The sequence below is a fragment of the Mustela lutreola genome, chromosome 13 (assembly GCF_030435805.1).
Source record: "Mustela lutreola isolate mMusLut2 chromosome 13, mMusLut2.pri, whole genome shotgun sequence".
Classification (NCBI taxonomy): Eukaryota; Metazoa; Chordata; class Mammalia; order Carnivora; family Mustelidae; genus Mustela; species Mustela lutreola.
Window position 1 is genome coordinate 49,533,756 of NC_081302.1, and position 18,827 is coordinate 49,552,582.

Sequence of the window (18,827 nt, forward strand, 5' to 3'; positions counted from 1 at the left end):
TGTGACTTAAATTACTAAGATTGCTTTGGCCAATCTGCTGAAAATTGGCACATGGTGGGAATGCAAAAGTAAATGCAAGATGGAAGTTTAAGAGGATATTTCAATAACTATGAAAAGAAATGATGGTGGCATGTTTGGGTTTGCTCAATGGGTAAGGAAAAAAATTCTGAGTGCAAGTTAAGGAATATCCCAGAAGGAAATTTATATGTATAATATTTTATATTTTATACTAATCTATACACATATGTAAGAACTAAAATAATACATGGTCCTATAAATAATTGCAACTTTCACTTTTTGAATAAATTTTCTGACAGTAGAATAGTATCTTTTTCATTTAGGAGTGGTTATGTTGGTTGTTGTTGTTTGTTTTAAATATGATTGCTTCACAAATTTGCATGTTCTCCTTGTATAGGGGCCATGCTAATCTTTTCTGTATCATTCCAATTTTAGTTTATGTGCTAATGAAGGGAGCACATGGTAGTTATATGGTTAAAATTACAACTAGTCTCCTGTCTCTGGGCCATTCCTATCCCATACTATGGATTGTGATGATTCATACAAAATCTCATTTCTAATTAACAGTTTAAGATGAGAGAAAATATGTGTGTATGTAGTATTTAACCAAGACCCATATAATTCAGTTTCTGCTTATAATTAATTAAAGTCAAATACAAAAGAATTTTCATCAATTTTACTAAGAGGTCTCTGTCTCTGCCAATATCTTATTCAGACCAGTCTTTAAAAACAAAACAAAACAAAACACATTCTACCTATTGCTTTACCAAAAAAACACATTTTTTAGCTATTTTGTATAGACTTCGGAAAAGATATATAATTTACATTACTTTAGAAGAGGGTAACTCCTCCCCACCCCCATTTTTCCCCAAATCATCACGGTCCTCCTCTTAAAATACGTTAGATGACAAGTTGTCTGTTTGATGCCACTACTCCCATACAAGGCTGGTAAAATTGTTTCTCATGATTCGCCCCCTATATTGTTCCACATGAGATATGGTCAAGAAAGGAAGTGGTAAGATTTAGGAGATGGAAAAGCAGCAGAGATCGTTACTCTTGGTATGTTGTGGTATACAGGCATGATGATAAATAGGGCAGCTCTAATGTGTTTCCTCTTATTTTAGAGCTGACCTATAACAGGAAAAAACCTGTTACTTAGACCTATAAGGCTGACAGTTCCCTTAGAAGCAGTGGTTTTCACAGAGAAACAGTTTTTAAAAGTGGCTTCTTAAACTTTCTTGAAGGTTCTAGATCTACAGAAGCTCCCCTCTCATGGTTGTATTTCAGCTTCCAGATATGCAAGGTTTCTCAGACTTTCTGTAAGTTCCAACTTGTCTATCACTACTTATGCTTCAGAAAACTAAGGTGACCTTTATTTCAGTTCTCTGGCTGTCCCCTTCCACCCACATCATTTCCAGAGGTGCACTTCCCAATCCCTCCTACATTTCAGGAAACTCCAATTTCTACACTGAATTTCTTGCTCTGACAATACTTCTACCAAGTGATATATGTATGCAATGATACATCCCTCTGACTTAACCAACTGATATGAGTTTTCTTCTCAACCATTTCATATTCTATATGATGTAGACTATAGAAGTTTACATCAAACTGACAATAAACATTAAAGATGCCATTGATTGACCAGCATATATAATAATACTTACTGGTAATATTTTCAGAGTTGTAACTATACGGGAAGCATAGAGTTAAAACTCAGCACAAGCCAGTATAGTGGATATAGTCAATATTCTCACTCCAAGTAAAGAAATCAAGGCTTAAAGATGGTAAGGTCAAAGAGATATTGCAAAATAGGAACTCAAATAGAATTATTCTAAAACTGAGCTATGTTACAGACATATATAGTAAACTATTTCACAAGAAACAATCACATGTAACCTAGTGAGACGTAACATCTGGTAGCTTTGAATCTTTCCCTTCACTATTTGTAGCTGAACAACTGAGCACTATTATCTCCTGGCTTAATATAATCTGCTTAGGTTGGCAAAGATTCAGAATGTAAGAAAAAACCTGTGCTACATAGAAGACATGTTTATTTTAAAAGTCAAGACCACTCATATTTCTCAGACTCTTCCTAGAAAATGAGCTGAAATGAGAAATAGTGCTGTCATATATAGAGCATCATTGATCTTAGGGTGAATGCAGATTTCCCTTTCCCCTCCAAAAAAATGAAGCTGAAAGACATAGGTGAAAAGGAAAACCAAGTAAGTTCATCCTTCTTCTGAGTTATTAACCAAAAGTCATAGATTTCCTCCTGAAAATGAGCTCACCTTTCCCAATAGATTATCTCATTCTTGTGTCCAAATTATTGCTTAAAGTGATAAACTAGGATTTAGTGACTCTTAAAGAGCTATAAACTTCTGAATATGCCCAATTTGAAGAATGAAATTATCACTGGCAGTAAGAGAATCTGTCTCATTTACTAAATCATATAAATATAAAATCACTAATTATTGGCACTCAAATAAAATGGTCTGTCATATTTATTGGTTAATTATAGATTAAATGAGAAATTACCATCATCAAGCATTTCTACACTTATAAAGGAAGTGTCATTGTGCTAATTCCATAAAGTATGATATTTATTGGTCTATAGATAAATATAGTGGGATTATAACTACATAATACAACCTATATTTATATCTAACCTGTAAAAGAATACTTTTATAGTTGAAAATTGAAGATGTGATGAAATCATTTTGATAGATTCATTTGATAATTAGCCTACAGAGCTATAAAAAGACATATGAATAATGACTTAGACAATTAATTTCCTTTCTTCTTCAGGAAATAAAATACAGTATTAATATGTATCTATTTAAGTCATTTTCCAATACAATAATCTGCTGATAAAATAAACCCAGATTAAATAGGTAATGTGAGCATACTTTTAAAAATAAATTATGCATAATGGTACCTATGCTCCCAAAAAAGCATTTTAAAATAAATTTAAGATGAAGTTACTTATTGTGTCCTATCATGACCCTAAATTTCATCCCATACATGTATCAAGACTGTGCTATATTTTCTTTATACTACACCTCTGAGTGATACCAGGGCTAACCCCTTGATTATGCAGGTCAGCTCTAGGTCAAATTAGTCATCTGGAACTGCAACAAAGTTCTTACTTTCACTTGCAAAAACACTGTACTTTTCCTTCACCTACCTGCTCTCCAAATTTACTTATTAGTTACTCAAAATCTTTGTCATTCTCCTCACACTATCCATCCAGCCCTCTTCATTACCATGCCATTAGATGACTGTATCACCTGTCCATCAAGTGTAAACTATTTCCAAATACTTATCCTTTCAACATATTTCTTTACACATTCTTACTGTCCTCATCTCCTTAGTCTCAGATGTGCTGGCTGCTCCTCGTAAGACAAGAAGCCCCCTTTCCTGAGTTCTAATGCCTGTCTCCTGCCATTAGTACCAGAAACGACTTGGATAATTATAATCTCCCTCTCTCTCTCTTCAACTTCTCTTTGTCTGGAGACTCTTTTCTGTTATCTTACAGGCATACAGAAATGTCTTCCAATCCATATATTTTCCCCATAATTTGGTTCTTATTTTCCCTACCCTCTTTCATTGGTACTCCTACTATGCTTACCTATTTCAAAAAGAAATGCACCAGGAGAAAAAATTTTCAAAGAAAATCATACACACACACACACACACACACACACACACACACACACAATTTTTTTTTTTTTTTTTGCTATTTCTGTAAGTAAAGATACATGTTTTTTCACTTGCAGGTTTATGTTGATACATCTTCAGTCTTTCTGATTATTTAAAACAAATTTCACTTTAATCTTTTCAGAAGAGCTCATTATTCCCTGACATCTAGGATATTTAGAAGATTCAAGCATCTTCATAAGTTTGTCACACACACACACACACACACACACACACACACACACACATATGATTTGTAGTAAGAATATTCAGGGAAAAAATTAATATAATTGAAGATAAGTATTACAAACTAGGATTCAAAAAATCATTCCTGAGATACCTGAGTGGCTCAGTTGGTTAGGTGTCTGACTCTTGGTGTCCGCTTTTCAGCTCGGGTCTTGATCTCAAGGTTGTGGGATTGAGTTCCATGTCGGGCTCACCACTCTGTGAGGAGTCTGCTTGAGCTTCTCTCGTCCTTGTCCTCCTTCCCCACCTCCCTGGCCCCAGGCTCGTACATGCATGTTCTTTCTCTCCCTCTAATAAACAAATCTTAGGGGAAAAAAATCATTACTGAAATAAGATTCCAGAGAATACTTGTTGAAAGAGTATCCTATTACTGGAGAAAATTGACCAAGAAAGCCAACAATGAGACCTGATGGTAAAATCAATGAATTTTAAAAAGAAAGTAAATTTTCTTTGGCCTCCAGACAAAAATATCAAGTCAAATACCTAATAGAGATAGTCAAATACTTGATAGAAGAGAAAGTCAAATCACTGTCATAATTTTTAACAGCATCCTTTCATGCCAGAAGATAATAGTGTTACTAAAAGATACTCAAAGACAGGAAAGGTAAGCCAATGTTTTATATTTATCCACAATATAAAAGCTGCAGACAAACTTTTATGAAGATGCTTGAATCTTCTAAATATCCTAGATGTCAGGGAATAATGAGCTCTTCTGAAAAGATTAAAGTGAAATTTGTTTTAAATAATCAGAAAGACTGAAGATGTATCAACATAAACCTGCAAGTGAAAAGACATGTATCTTTACTTACAGAAATAGCATTAAAAAAAAAAAAAATCTTGCATGGTGTTTAATATGGACATGATTCTAGGGATATTCTCAGTTATATAAATAAATGATAGACACCAAGATAATTACCATTGCTGTTATCTTCTGCAAAAACAAAACAAAGATCATAGTTAGGAAAAAGTGTAAGTCTTTTATCAGAAAGATACAACTTTGCTTAATTGAGTCCTTATTTTAGAATAATCTAAAAATCTCAGGTAATTTGTGCTCATTCTCCATTCACCTATCCACTTTAATTTTTTATGTCCAAAATATTTAAATCACCACAAATTTATAAGGCAAACTTTAATACATGTTTCTAACAAAATATTAAATAAAATCTAGGATTTGGTATTTACTTTCTGGCCAACAGATATGGTGAAGGGTGACAAAATATATTGAGATGTTAAAATTCTGCATATTTCTGTTCTCTTCCCTCATTGCTCCTGGATTGCTTCAATTTTAATCAGCAACCATGATGTTTATGGCAACAAGAAATAATGCTTTACTCCTTAACAGAATAGGTATCTATTAAAGGTAATTGTAGGCTATTTAAACAGTAATTATAAATCCTATCACACCAAATAAATAAAAGGTTTTTTTTTTAAGATTTTATTTATTTGAGAGATAGTGATATGGCATGGGCAGTGTGGCGGGGCAGAGGAGGGGGGAAAAGCAGATGCCCCACTGAGCAGGGAGCCCTATACAGGGCTTTATCCCAGCCAGGACCCTGGGATCAGGATCTGAGCCAAACGGCAGAAACAACTGACTGAGCCATCCAGGTGCTCTACAAAAAGGTATTTTTAACAATTATTTTCCTCCTCAGAATCTTTGAAATTTTTTATTTCACTTCAAATTGTAGTTTAGGTTAAGGATTCTTAACAAGTTATTATTTAAAAAATATAGTTCCATGAAATGTAATCAACTGAATATTATAGTTTTATAAACCCTGCATACACACAATGAGCACTTGTAAAAACCTTTTAAATCTTAGTAATGCCTATGCCCCAGTTAATTGTATTGTGCCAATATCAGTTTTCTGGTTTGAGTACTCTACTATAATTAGGCAATATACTACCATTGGTGGAAGGTTGCTAAAAGCTATGCATGGCATCTCTCTGTACTATTTTTGCAAATTCTTATGAGTCTATAATTGTTTCAAATTTAACAGGTAAAAAGTAAAAAGAAAAATTTTAAAACAAAATTATTATAATTATTATAGCTTGAAAGTTACAGCAGAAAACTTTTTAAAAATTCAATGTTCCCTTAAAAGGCATATTGAGTCACTCATTTTTTTGTGTCCATCTATTTAAAAAAATTATAGAACAAGAAAAAATAAAACTTCTTGGAATGGGGCAGTATTTTCATTCAAGAGAAGCCATATTGAATTTATTCCTCTTTTTATGTTAAGTTGACTTGACACTAGCAAGCCCAGCAGTTTGAAGGTTTTTTGTAGCAGGCAGGTGAACTTGAGGTAGCTACTCATTTTGACCCTTGAGAATCTGCAAACCAGGGAAAAGTCCTCTTGTTGACCTACACAACCACCCATAATCTGCAGGTAAGGTTTTAGGCCCTGCAGAGGGAGACCATCTGTGCAAGTACACAACCTTCCCCTCTTGCCCCTTATGTCTGTCTTAATTTGGCAAAGATTAGGATCTTATTTTGCTTAACTCATCCTGACTCATCACTTTCCACGTCTAGGAAGAAAACTTTGGTGCAGTGAGTATTGTGACAGGTTCATGGGAAACAGTTATGGGCTCAGCACCCTTGTGGCACAATATTGTGCAATGTCCTGTGCAAATATGTGGGCCTCCTTAGGAGGAGAACCTTTGGCAGAAAACTGACATTCTCATACATAGATAGGATTAGTCAGTCAGTGAGATCAGAACAGTGCCTTGCATATGGTTACATACAGGAGAAGAGGGCACTTTTCCAATATTGGCAGCTATGGGGGACTTCAGCCAGCCTTGCCTTAAGGTGTCCACCTATACCCACCTAGTGCACAAATCAAAAAGCCTGGGTTTCTAAGCTCCTGCTGGCACCTTGAGGACACAAGACAGCACAGCTTTCCCCACCCTTACTCATTTTTTAAGGAATTCTCCTGTGAAAATAAAAATAAAAAATTTAACTCCTATTTAGTAATTTTATGCAAAGCAGTATCCTATAAAAAGATGAAATTGAAATTTTAAAAGAATTTCATGTGTCTTGTCCCATATAATTAAGACAGTTTTGTTTGCCTATCTGAATTTAAGAAAAATGTAGTATATATAATAAAATCAATAAAGTAATTGAATTCTTAATATATAGGGAAATTTCAATTATTATTTAACTTTTCTGTCTTATTTTGTATTTTTTTTAAATTTAAGCTATAGAACAAGTCATATGTAGCTTGTTTTATTATTTTTTCCACTGATCCAATAACTAAAATAGTTTTCAAAAGAGTAGACATCCTAGTTCAGCTTAACCCTGACACCTGTGGGCTCATGAAATGCATCCAGGTGGCAAAAAAAAGTGATTCCAAACTGCAATTTGTTTTAAAGCTTTCTATTCTTGCTTTTATCTTCAATTTAAGAAAAACATTTTACTTTGTATAACAAAGTTGTAAATAGAGGATATAAGGCTGAAACACTTAATATTTTTATGTTCTTTGTGCTTAAATATATTTACCATCTTCTAAAAACTGATCTATTGAGAGTGAAAAATCAATCTTATAATATTTTCTAATCTTTGATGATGTAATAGTTTTTGAATTTCTAAATAGCAGTATTATCCATGAACTCTTTCAATAGATCATTTACTTAAGTAGATTTATAATTATGATTGATGTTTATGGAAACATGTGAATAAAAATTAAAGTATTTTGTTATATAATTTTAATGTCTATTTCAATCCCTCAGTTCAATTTCCTTTAAGATTTCATGTGGTGTTAGTGCAATACTTTATCTTATAAGTAATCAGTGTGTTTTGTTTCTATTAACAACCTTTCAATTCAAAAGTTATGTAAGATTCAATGTTATAATATTCATTTTATAATATGATCCTTATACTTTAAAGATTGAGTGACTAATGCAATGTAAATCTGATTTATAATAATAATGAAATGCAAATCTCTGCACAATATACACAAGCCACTGCATGTTGATGGGGAAAAGTATAAACTTGTAATAACTTCTAATTTCTTATAAGTAATAGGAGTTAAGCATTTATACTTCAATCACATAACCTTTCTGCTTTCTTATTTAGAAAAAGTAGAGCTAGTAGCCTCTTTCCAGTCTAGCTCACAAAGATTATGTAAGGACCAAATGCGATGACATCAGACACAAATTTGAAAGACCTTTTATTTTAATTAAATTCATGTGGGAAAGTCTGGTAGACTATGTGAGAATTAAGGAAAAAGCAAATCATAAAATAACAACCAATTACTGTGTAACTGAGCATCTTCTAGATGCAAATCACTGGAGTAGCCATGTTAGAAGATGCAAATATTAGATCAATTTGTTTCTGAAAAGCCTACACGTTAGAATGAATAATACAATTAGAACTGTTTCCTTAAATGACTGCATTTATAGTCTTCTTTAATTATTCTTTCTTCAGTGACTTGATATTTGCATGGTTTACTGATAAATGTATACTTTATATTAATTGAACAAATATAAATAGATTAGAGTTCTGCTTATATTTCCAAATCTTATTCTCATTCCAAAACTTTTAATTTTTAACAAGCGAAATTACAGTTATTTATCCTTTCTATTTATTTACACCTCTTACACTCTATTTGAAACATCCTTAATTTTTCTAATTTTAAAATATCACTGAATCCTAAAACTGCTGCAAAAAAAAAGTTTTAATAAAAACATAAAAATATCAGGTACTAAACTGTCAATAAAGGTTATATTAGATCATCAGAACTATCAGTAAACAAGAACAATTTCTACTGACAGTTTGCTCTAAGTGCTTCCTTGCACTTTGATATGTGTGCTTATTGAAAAGGTTTTTTACATAAGTAAAAATCTCAGTTCTAACTTGTTTTTGTGACTATATGCATTGTACAAAAAAGTTAAGATGCAAAATTAAGACATGAAATTACTTTTGTTCTTACCATCTTGACCTAATTTTTAAGATCTTATTTTTAGTATATGTGCTGCCGAAGCGAGCACTTTAAGATCTTATTTTTAAGTAATCTCTACATCCAATAGGAAGTTCAAATTCACAAGCCCTGAGATCAAAAGTAGCATGCTCTTCTGACTCAACCAGACAGGCACCCCCTGACTTAATCTTTTAATGTTTGAAAATATAGATAATATTTACATCATATTTCTATTAGAAATATTGTTTCTTAGCCTACTTTTATTCATAAAATTATCTACCCCAAGTAATATATGTAGTCTCTGTAAGATCAGAATAACCACAAACTAGACTATAGTGTAAATGTGTTATGTTTAATCCAATCAAACACCAAATTAAACAAGTAAAAAACATACCTAATAAACATTTGCAAAATTTACTTAGCCTCAAAAGTAATAAAAAGTACAATTAGGACTAAAATGCTGCTAACATGCTTCTGCAACCTTTGATGAAAATATGCAATTTTTAATTTTTAAGTAAGTGTCTCCTTTATTTATGTCCTTTATTTTTTGGTTGACCTTTATAGATACTGTCTGTTTAATTTGATTTCTCTAGCTTCTTAGAAATTTAGAAGATCAGTCTCAAAACAATAATTGATGGAAATATGTGATAAATGACACAGTGACAATGCTCTGCTGTATTTCTCAGTCTACAAGGTGTCTTAATATACACTATGATATTTTATCCCTCATGTCTTGCTAAGGGTTATTGTATCCTACCAAGTGATAAAAACTTTAGAAAGATTGTATGGTTTTCATTCAGTAATACATGGTGTTCTGGGATCACTGTAGAAAAACCAACAACAACCTAATTGCCTCTAAAATCGATTATTTAACCTCTATAGTAACACAGAGTTTACACAAAGAAAAAAATGAATATACACATTAAATAAGATAACTTCATTAAGGAAACGTAAGGGCAATGTGTCATATGGGTTAAAATAATATTTTTATATTTCTTTTACATTTATTTTATTATATATTAAAGCCAAAAAAGAAGTCTCTGTGTTTAATGTCAACTGAGTATGAACAAGAAAAAGTTTTGACCCTTATTTTATTTTATTTTTTAGAGATTTTATATACTATTTTTTGTATAGACATATATTTTTATCCCAAGGGGTACAGGTCTGTGAATCACCAGGTTTACACACTTCACAGCACTCACCAAAGCACATACCCTCCCCTTTTTCCATAATCCCACCCCCTTCTCCCAAACCCCCTCCCCCCAGCAACCCTCAGTTTGTTTTGTGGGATTAAGAGTCACTTATGGTTTGTTTCCCTCCCAATCCCATCTTGTTTCATTGATTCTTCTCCTACCCACTTAAGCCCCCATGTTGCATCACCTCTTCCTCATATCAGGGAGATCATATGATAGTTGTCTTTCTCTGCTTGACTTATTTCGCTAAGCATGATACGCTCTAGTTCCATCCATGTTGTCGCAAATGGCAAGATTTCATTTCTTTTGATGGCTGCATAGTATTCCATTGTGTATATATACCACATCTTCTTGACCCATTCATCTGTTGATGGACATCTAGGTTCTTTCCATAGTTTGGCTATTGTGGACATTGCTGCTATAAACATTAGGGTGCACGTGCCCCTTTGGATCACTACGTTTGTATCTTTAGGGTAAATACCCAATAGTGCAATTGCTGGGTCATAGGGCAGTTCTATTTTCAACATTTTGAGGAACCGCCATGCTGTTTTCCAGAGTGGCTGCACCAGCTTGCATTCCCACCAACAGTGTAGGAAGGTTCCCCTTTCTCCGCATCCCTGCCAGCATCTGTCATTTCCTGACTTGTTGATTTTAGCCATTCTGACTGGTGTGAGGTGATATCTCATTGTGGTTTTGATTTGTATTTCCCTGATGCCGAGTGATATGGAGCACTTTTTCATGTGTCTGTTGGCCATCTGGATGTCTTCTTTGCAGAAATGTCTGTTCATGTCCTCTGCCCATTTCTTGTGTGGATTATTTGTTCTTTGGGTGTTGAGTTTGCTAAGTTCTTTATAGATTCTGGACACTAGTCCTTTATCTGATATGTCATTTGCAAATATCTTCTCCCATTCTGTCAATTGTCTTTTGACTTTGTTAACTGTTTCCTTTGCTGTGCAAAAGCTTTTGATCTTGATGAAATCACAATAGTTCATTTTTTCCCTTGCTTCCCTTGCCTTTGGCGTTGTTCCTAGGAAGATGTTGCTGCGGCTGAGGACGAAGAGGTTGCTGCCTGTGTTCTCCTCAAGGATTTTGATGGATTCCTTTCACACATTGAGGTCCTTCATCCATTTTGAGTCTATTTTTGTGTGTGGTGTAAGGAAATGGTCCAATTTCATTTTTCTGCATGTGGCTGTCCAATTTTCCCAGCACCATTTATTGAAGAGGCTTTTTTTTTTTCCATTGGACATTCTTTCCTGCTTTGTCGAAGATTAGTTGATCATAGAGTTGAGGGTCTATTTCTGGGCTCTCTATTCTGTTCCATTGATCTATGTGTCTGTTTTTGTGCCAGGACCATGCTGTCTTGAGGATGACAGCTTTGTAATAGAGCTTGAAGTCCGGAATTGTGATGCCACCAATGTTGGCTTTCTTTTTCAATATCCCTTTGGCTATTCGAGGTCTTTTCTGGTTCCATATAAATTTTAGAATTATTTGTTCCATTTCTTTGAAAAAGATGGATGGTACTTTGATAGGAATTGCATTTAATGTGTAGATTGCTTTAGGTAGCATAGACATTTTCCCGGTTGACCAATTCATTCTTTAGAAGGATGCTGTTTAGTCTCCATGTATTTGGGACTTTTCAAACTTCCTTTTGTGGTTGAGTTCTAGCTTTAAAGCATTGTGGTCTAAAAATATGCAGGGAATGATCCCAATCTTTTGATACTGGTTGAGTCTTGATTTAGGACTGAGGATGTGATCTGTTCTGGAGAATGTTCCATGTGCACTAGAGAAGAATGTGTATTCTGTTGCTTTGGGATGAAATGTTCTGAATATATCTGTGATGTCCATCTGGTCCAGTGTGTCATTTAAGGCCTTTATTTCCTTGCTGATCTTTTGCTTGGATGATCTGTCCATTTCAGTGAGGGGAGTGTTAAAGTCCCCTACTATTATTGTATTATTGTTGATGTGTTTCTTTGATTTTGTTATTAATTGGTTTATATAGTTGGCTGCTCCCACGTTGGGGGCATAGATATTTAAAATTGTTAGATCTTCTTGTTGGACAGACCCTTGGAGTATGATATAGTGTCCTTCCTCATATCTTATTATAGTCTTTGGCATAAAATCTAATTGATCTGATATAAGGATTGCCACTCCTGCTTTCTTCTGATGTCCATTAGCATGGTAAATTCTTTTCCACCCCCTCACTTTAAATCTGGAGGTGTCTACAGGCTTAAAATGAGTTTCTTGGAGGCAACATATAGATGGGTTTTGTTTTTGTATCCATTCTGATTCCCTATGTCTTTTGACAGCGGCATTTAGCCCATTAACATTCAGGGTAACTATTGAGAGATATGAATTTAGTGCCATTGTATTGCCTGTAAGGTGGCTGTTACTGTATATGGTCTCTGTTCCTTTCTGATCTACCACTTGGAGGCTCTCTCTTTGCTTAGAGGACCCCTTTCAATATTTCCTATAGAGCTGGTTTGGTGTTTGAAAATTCTTTCAGTTTTTGTTTGTCCTGGAAGCTTTTAATCTCTCCTTCTATTTTCAATGATAGCCTAGCTGGATATAGTATTCTTGGCTGCATGTTTTTCTCGTTTAGTGCTCTGAAAATATCATGCCAGCTCTTTCTGGCCTGCCAGGTCTCTGTGGATAAGTCAGCTGCCAATCTAATATTTTTACCATTGTATGTTACAGACTTCTTTTCCCGGGCTGTTTTTAGGATTTTGTCTTTGTCACTGAGACTTGTAAATTTTACTATTAGGTGATGGGGTGTGGGCCTATTCTTATTGATTTTGAGGGGTGTTCTCTGAACCTCCTGAATTTTGATGCTCGTTCCCTTTGCCATATTGGGGAAATTCTCCCCAATAATTCTCTCCAGTATACCTTCTGCTCCCCTCTCTCTTTCTTCTTCTTCTGGAATCCCAATTATTCTAATGTTGTTTCTTCTTATGGTGTCACTTATCTCTCGAATTCTCCCCTCGTGGTCCAGTAGCTGTTTGTCCCTCTTTTGCTCAGCTTCTTTATTCTCTGTCATTTGGTCTTCTATATCACTAATTCTTTCTTCTGCCTCATTTATCCTAGCAGTGAGAGCCTCCATTTTTGATTGCACCTCATTAATAGCTTTTTTTATTTCAACTTGGTTAGATTTTAGTTCTTTTATTTCTCCAGAAAGGGCTTTTATATCTCTCGAGAGGGTTTCTCTAATAACTTCCATGCCTTTTTGAGCCCGGCTAGAACCTTGAGAATTCTCATTCTGAACTCTAGATCTGACCTATTACCAATGTCTGTATTGATTAGGGCCCTAGCCTTTGTTACTGCCTCTTGTTCTTTTTTTTGTGTTGAATTTTTCCGTCTTGTCATTTTGTCCAGATAAGAGTATATGAAGGAGCAAGTAAAATACTCAAAGGGTGGCAACAACCCCAGCAAAATATGCTTTAACCAAATTAGAAGAGATCCCAAATCGTGAGGGGGGAGAAAGGGGATAAAAAGAGGTTCAAAAAGGAAGAAAGAAAAAAAAAGAAAAAAGAAAAGAAAAGAATTAAAAAACAAGAAAACAAATAAGAAAAATATTTAAAAAATATATATATATATTGGATAAACTAGTTAAAAACGTTAAAAAAGAAAAAAAAGTTAAAAAAAATTTTACCAGAAGGTGAGAAAAAAAAACAAAAAATGAAAAAGAAAAAAATCAAATTAACTGCAAGACTAAAAAAATCACAGGGAAAAAGCCATGAGTTCCGTGCTTGGCTTTCTCCTCCTCTGGAATTCTGCTGCTCTCCTTGGTATTGAAACCGCCCTCCTTGGTAGGTGAACTTGGTCTCGGCTGGATTTCTTGTTGATCTTCTGGGGGGAGGGGCCTGTTTTAGTGAATCTCAAGTGTCTTTGCCCCAGGCGGAGTTGCACCGCCCTTAACAGGGGCCTGGGTGAGTAATCCGCTCTCCTGGTCTCCGGCCCAGAGGAGCCAAGAGCCCAGGGCCCCACTCCTCAGTGCGTCCTCAGAGAACAGCACCCAGTATCTCCCGTCTGCCTGACCTCCGGCCGCGCTCTGAGCTCACCGAGCCTGCGACCGGTTCAAGGTTACACCGAGCTGTGAGCTTACTGTCGGCTCTGTCTCTGTAGCCGGCTTTCTCGTTCCAATACCCGCAAGCTCTGTGACACTTAGGCACCCCTGATATTCTGTGACCCTGCGGGACCTAAGGCCATGCTGACCCCGCGTGGGCTTTGCCCCGGTTTAGCCTCTGGAGCGATGTCCTTCAGCGGAACAGACTTTTAAAAGTCCTGATTTTGTGTGCTTTTGCTCCGCCGCTTGCCGGGAGCCGGCCCCTCCCCCCGGGGTCTATCTTCCCGTCGCTTTGGATTCACTTCTCCGCCGGTCCTACCTTTCAGAAAGTGGTTGTTTTTCTGTTTTCAGAATTGCTGTTCTTCTTCTCTTCGATCTGCCGATGGATTTTCAGGTGTTTGCAATCCTTAGATAAGCTATCAAGCTGATCTCCGGCTAGCTGAAGTAGTCTCAGCCTGCTACTTCTCCGCCATCTTTTTTCTAACCCTTATTTACTAATTTGACAGACAAAGATCACAGGTAGGCAGAGAGGCAGGCAAAGAGAGAGGGAAAGCCGACTTCCCGCTGAGCAGGGAGCTCGATGCAGGGCTCAATCCTAGGACCCTGAGATCATGACCTGAGCTGAAGGCAGAGGCTTAACCCACTGAGCCACCCAGGAGCCCTATTGACCCATATTTTAAAGAGATATAAGAATTTGGAGAATTGCATGTAGAGGGGGTTCTAAAATGGGATTAACAAAAAGAATGTTTGGAATAACTCAAAAAGATACATGTGTTTATAACAGCCAAGATATGGAAGCAGCCTTAAACATCCTCTGCTAGATGAAGGGATAAAGAAGATATGGGGTAGGTATGTGTGTATATATATATAAGTATGTGTATGTACATATACAAAAACATGCTATAGAATATTTCTCAGCCACAAGAAGGATGAGATCTTGCCATTTGTGACAGCATGAATGGGTCTAGAAAGTTATCATGCTAAGTGAAAAATTCAGATGGAGAAAGACAAATACATGATTTTATTTAGATGTGGAATTTAAAAAAATAAAACCTGAAAAAAAAGCAGAATCAGACCTATAAACAGAGAAGAGCTATGGCTGCCAGAGGGCAGGAGTATGGGCAAAATGGATGGAATAGAGAGAGACAGGCTTCCATTTATAGAAATGAGTAAATCAGGAGACCAAAAGGTACAGCAAGGGGCAGGGGCTAGTGGGGGAAGAAGTTTGACAAAGCTGGACGAATCAACATTACAAGGCAATACTTAATGGGCTAAGATTGAGAGGTGGCAACACAGGGATGGATGAAGGGGAGCCTGAAAATTTTAATCCTTTGATTTGGTGCAACATTACTATATGGAATTATGCCTTGCAATATAATATCATACATGTTAGCCAGAAAAGATAAAGACAACTAAGAATATTGGTATTTGCAGGCCTTGACCCATTTTTATATATGTATGATTAGCTTCATTACCTTTTCTTTTGTTTGCACAGAGGCATGGTAAAGGGATTATTGTCGTCATATACTGAGAAATTCTGAAATGATTTGTGCATGAGCAGAAGGAGCATTATCTCCCCCAGCACTGGGGACTATCATAAGTTTCAATAGTTTTAAAGGACTTTTTTTTTTCTTTTTTTTTCACTATTTCAACAAATGTCAAGAAAAAGGTGTTTCAGCTTTTACCCATCAAGTAAGTACTCAACACATTGTCATTACAACTGGTGACACTGTGAATACCTGAAGAACAAAACTGAATACAAATAACATCTAATGATTCACATTTATTAAAATGACTCCATCAGCCTTTTCTTTATTTTACCCAAGAACTCTTTCTACTGTTCAGAAAAAAAAAAAAAAAAAATCTGACAGGGAAGATAATAGCAATCACATGTCAGTGTTCTAGAAAGCCACTTCTTTTAGCTTCTTAACAGAAAACCTGCCATTCTAGGAAACAAAACTGCTATTGTGGTGTGGGGTTTTTTTCGGTATGTTGAAAGATAGTTGTGTCATGTGATTTGGACCTCAGGAGCAGTTTAGAGTTGATCCAAGAGAAGGAACTGAGAAGTGCTGGACCATGTGTGACTGGTTTTGTGCATGCTTGTATTCTTTTTATCTTCCTGATTTTCACAATTAGCCCCAGGATTAGTTTGACTTGTAAAATTCCTGAACTAAAAAGTGCCTTTTGAAATAACAATGTTTATGTGGGTTTTTTTTTTCTCTCATTTTAAAGACTAGATTATTCCCAACTACCATTCATTAATGATTAATGAACAATAATTAATTATTAATTACTGGGAGGAAAGATTACATGAATTTGCCTTGGGCTTGACAAGCTGTCAAGGATTCCTGCCAAGGCTGCCAGGCTTAGCAAGTTCCAGAGAAGTTGTGACAATGAACACTAAAAGTTAAGGGGCATTTCTCAGAACTGGAGAAAAAGCATGTGGACAACAACAACAACAAATCTCCCCGAAGTTTGTCTTTGTCTCTTGCATGTGAAAAGGAACAGAATGATTTGTTACTTTTTTTCCCTGTTAAAAAGACTCCTATTAATTGCATAGTATATAGAAATTCCATGCAACAGTGCCCACAAGGAAGTGATTTCTAAGAGCAATAACTGGAAAAGGATCATTAATTATTCTTATTTTTAAATATTTTTCTATTAAATGAAAATAAATGTTTCTATAAATAATACATTTAAAGCTATATTTAGATATGAAAAATCTCAAGCACAATGATAAGTATGTCTAAGACGCAGGCAGAACTGGGGCCCTGGTGTATTAGTCACTCTTTAAAATTTAATCTCTATATTCAAGATATGCTCAACTGAATAGAAAATGAGCTATTTTGCTATTCTGAGTAGGAGGAGTCCTCTTTATCATTTAAGATTTTTTAATGGTAACAAAATGTGTATCTTTGATTATGAACAAATGAATTTTTTGAACTATATTTTATATATTGTGAGGAAATTCGTGCTGATCACAGCAAAACATTCTAGTTCAACTTACTCAAATCTCTTTAGCATAAGAGATGCTTTATTATGAGTTGTAAATTTTTAAAAAACTAATCGACAAATCAGTATTTATAGAATAAGTTTATTCCTGTTTACCTAAATCCACTGTATAGTTAGCATATTATTTTCTTATTCTCTCTTTTTTTTTTTAAGATTTTATTTATTTGACATAGAAAAACCCAGTAAGAGAGGGAACACAAGCAGGGGGAGTAGGAGAGAGAAAATCAGGCTCTTCACTGAGCAGGGAGCCTGATGCAGGGCTCTATCCCTGGACCCAGGGATCATGACCTAAGGTGGATACTTAAGGACTGAGCCACCCAGGTGCCCCTATTTTTCTTATTCTTACATAAAGACAGGAATAGATTAACACTTGAGCTTTCTCTACACAGGAAATATGACAAAATGTTTTAACATATTATAAGTATTAATGTTTTATACTAATAGGCCATTTGTATAATTAATGAGAAATAATACTAAGAGTCTTAGAAAGACCAATCATAATTATGAATTTGATTAATAATTATATAGATGTTACATTTAAATGGTATCTGTGTAGCATATAATTTTTATTGAGATGGACAAAGTATAAGCATAATTTTCAAGAGGAAATTCATTAAAACTAGTATAAAAATACCAATTTCTTGCTCTCCCCCATCAATTTCTTGCTCTCCCCCATCAATTTCTAGAACTCCTAGACTTATGCTTATCATCATCTCCCATTAAATCTGAAAATATAAACTATGTTCCTGCAACACTATAGTTTTTTCTAATTTTGGCCCTTGAATATTTCCTAATGTTTCCATTACCTAGATTTCAAGACTTGTCATGCCCTTTATTTTGCTACTTCATTACCCCATATATAATGAATGTGGTTAAACCTTATAATGAGTTAGTATAAAAGATCTCATCTTCTGGGATTCTTAAGTAGTGTATCCTTTGTAGATATCAAAAGGTAGTATAGTCCTTTAGCCAGCTAATTTGATTATATTCAGTAATGTACTATATGTGGTGCGGGACTGTTGAATACAATAGTCAGGGAAGAAATTTTAAGATATTTTATGGTGCAAAAATGTGCTTTTATTATAGCATGGATACAGGACTCATGAGCAGAAAGAGCCACACTTGTGATTGTGAAGAGTGACTGGTTACCTTGTTGAGTCTGTGGAGGTGGGGACCAGGGTAGAGACAACCTGTACTTATAAGGAATTTCTGTATGTTGAATGTAGTGTCTACAGAAACTTAGAGGTCTGGCTATTGCTAGGGTTTCTTCTAATCTCCACTGAAACATCAGCATTAAGGCAGCCATGAGTTCCCTGAGGAATGTCACACTCCACATATCTCAGGTATTTATCAGTGGATTGTAAGGAGATTCAATTTTACCTACATTTCTCTTGTCTTTGTTCTCCTCATCATAGGGGCTTGCCCGACAGTGACCAAATTTAACACAAAAACTTTGAGGTCTTTTGGCTTACTTTGACCTTCCTATTCTGGAACTTCTAAAACCAAATGATAAATTTTTGTCATGACACACAAATACGGGTTCATCTTTAAAATCTCCTGTATCAACTCTGAAGACCATTCTTCCATCTGATCTACTTAAGGCCTCTTTTGTGTTTCAAAAATCAAGAATCGAGAAATCTATTTCTTAACATACATTCCAGTTGGGAACTGATAGATCTGGGTGCTGTC

At 35.2% G+C, this 18,827-nt stretch overlaps 1 non-coding gene across 1 annotated transcript; it reads right to left on the reverse strand.

The window, feature by feature from the left end:
* Positions 1-370: 370 nt before the first annotated feature.
* On the reverse strand, positions 371-477 carry LOC131814181 (U6 spliceosomal RNA). The gene has a single exon (XR_009347182.1). It is a non-coding gene; the product is annotated as a U6 spliceosomal RNA (small nuclear RNA).
* Positions 478-18,827: the final 18,350 nt, after the last annotated feature.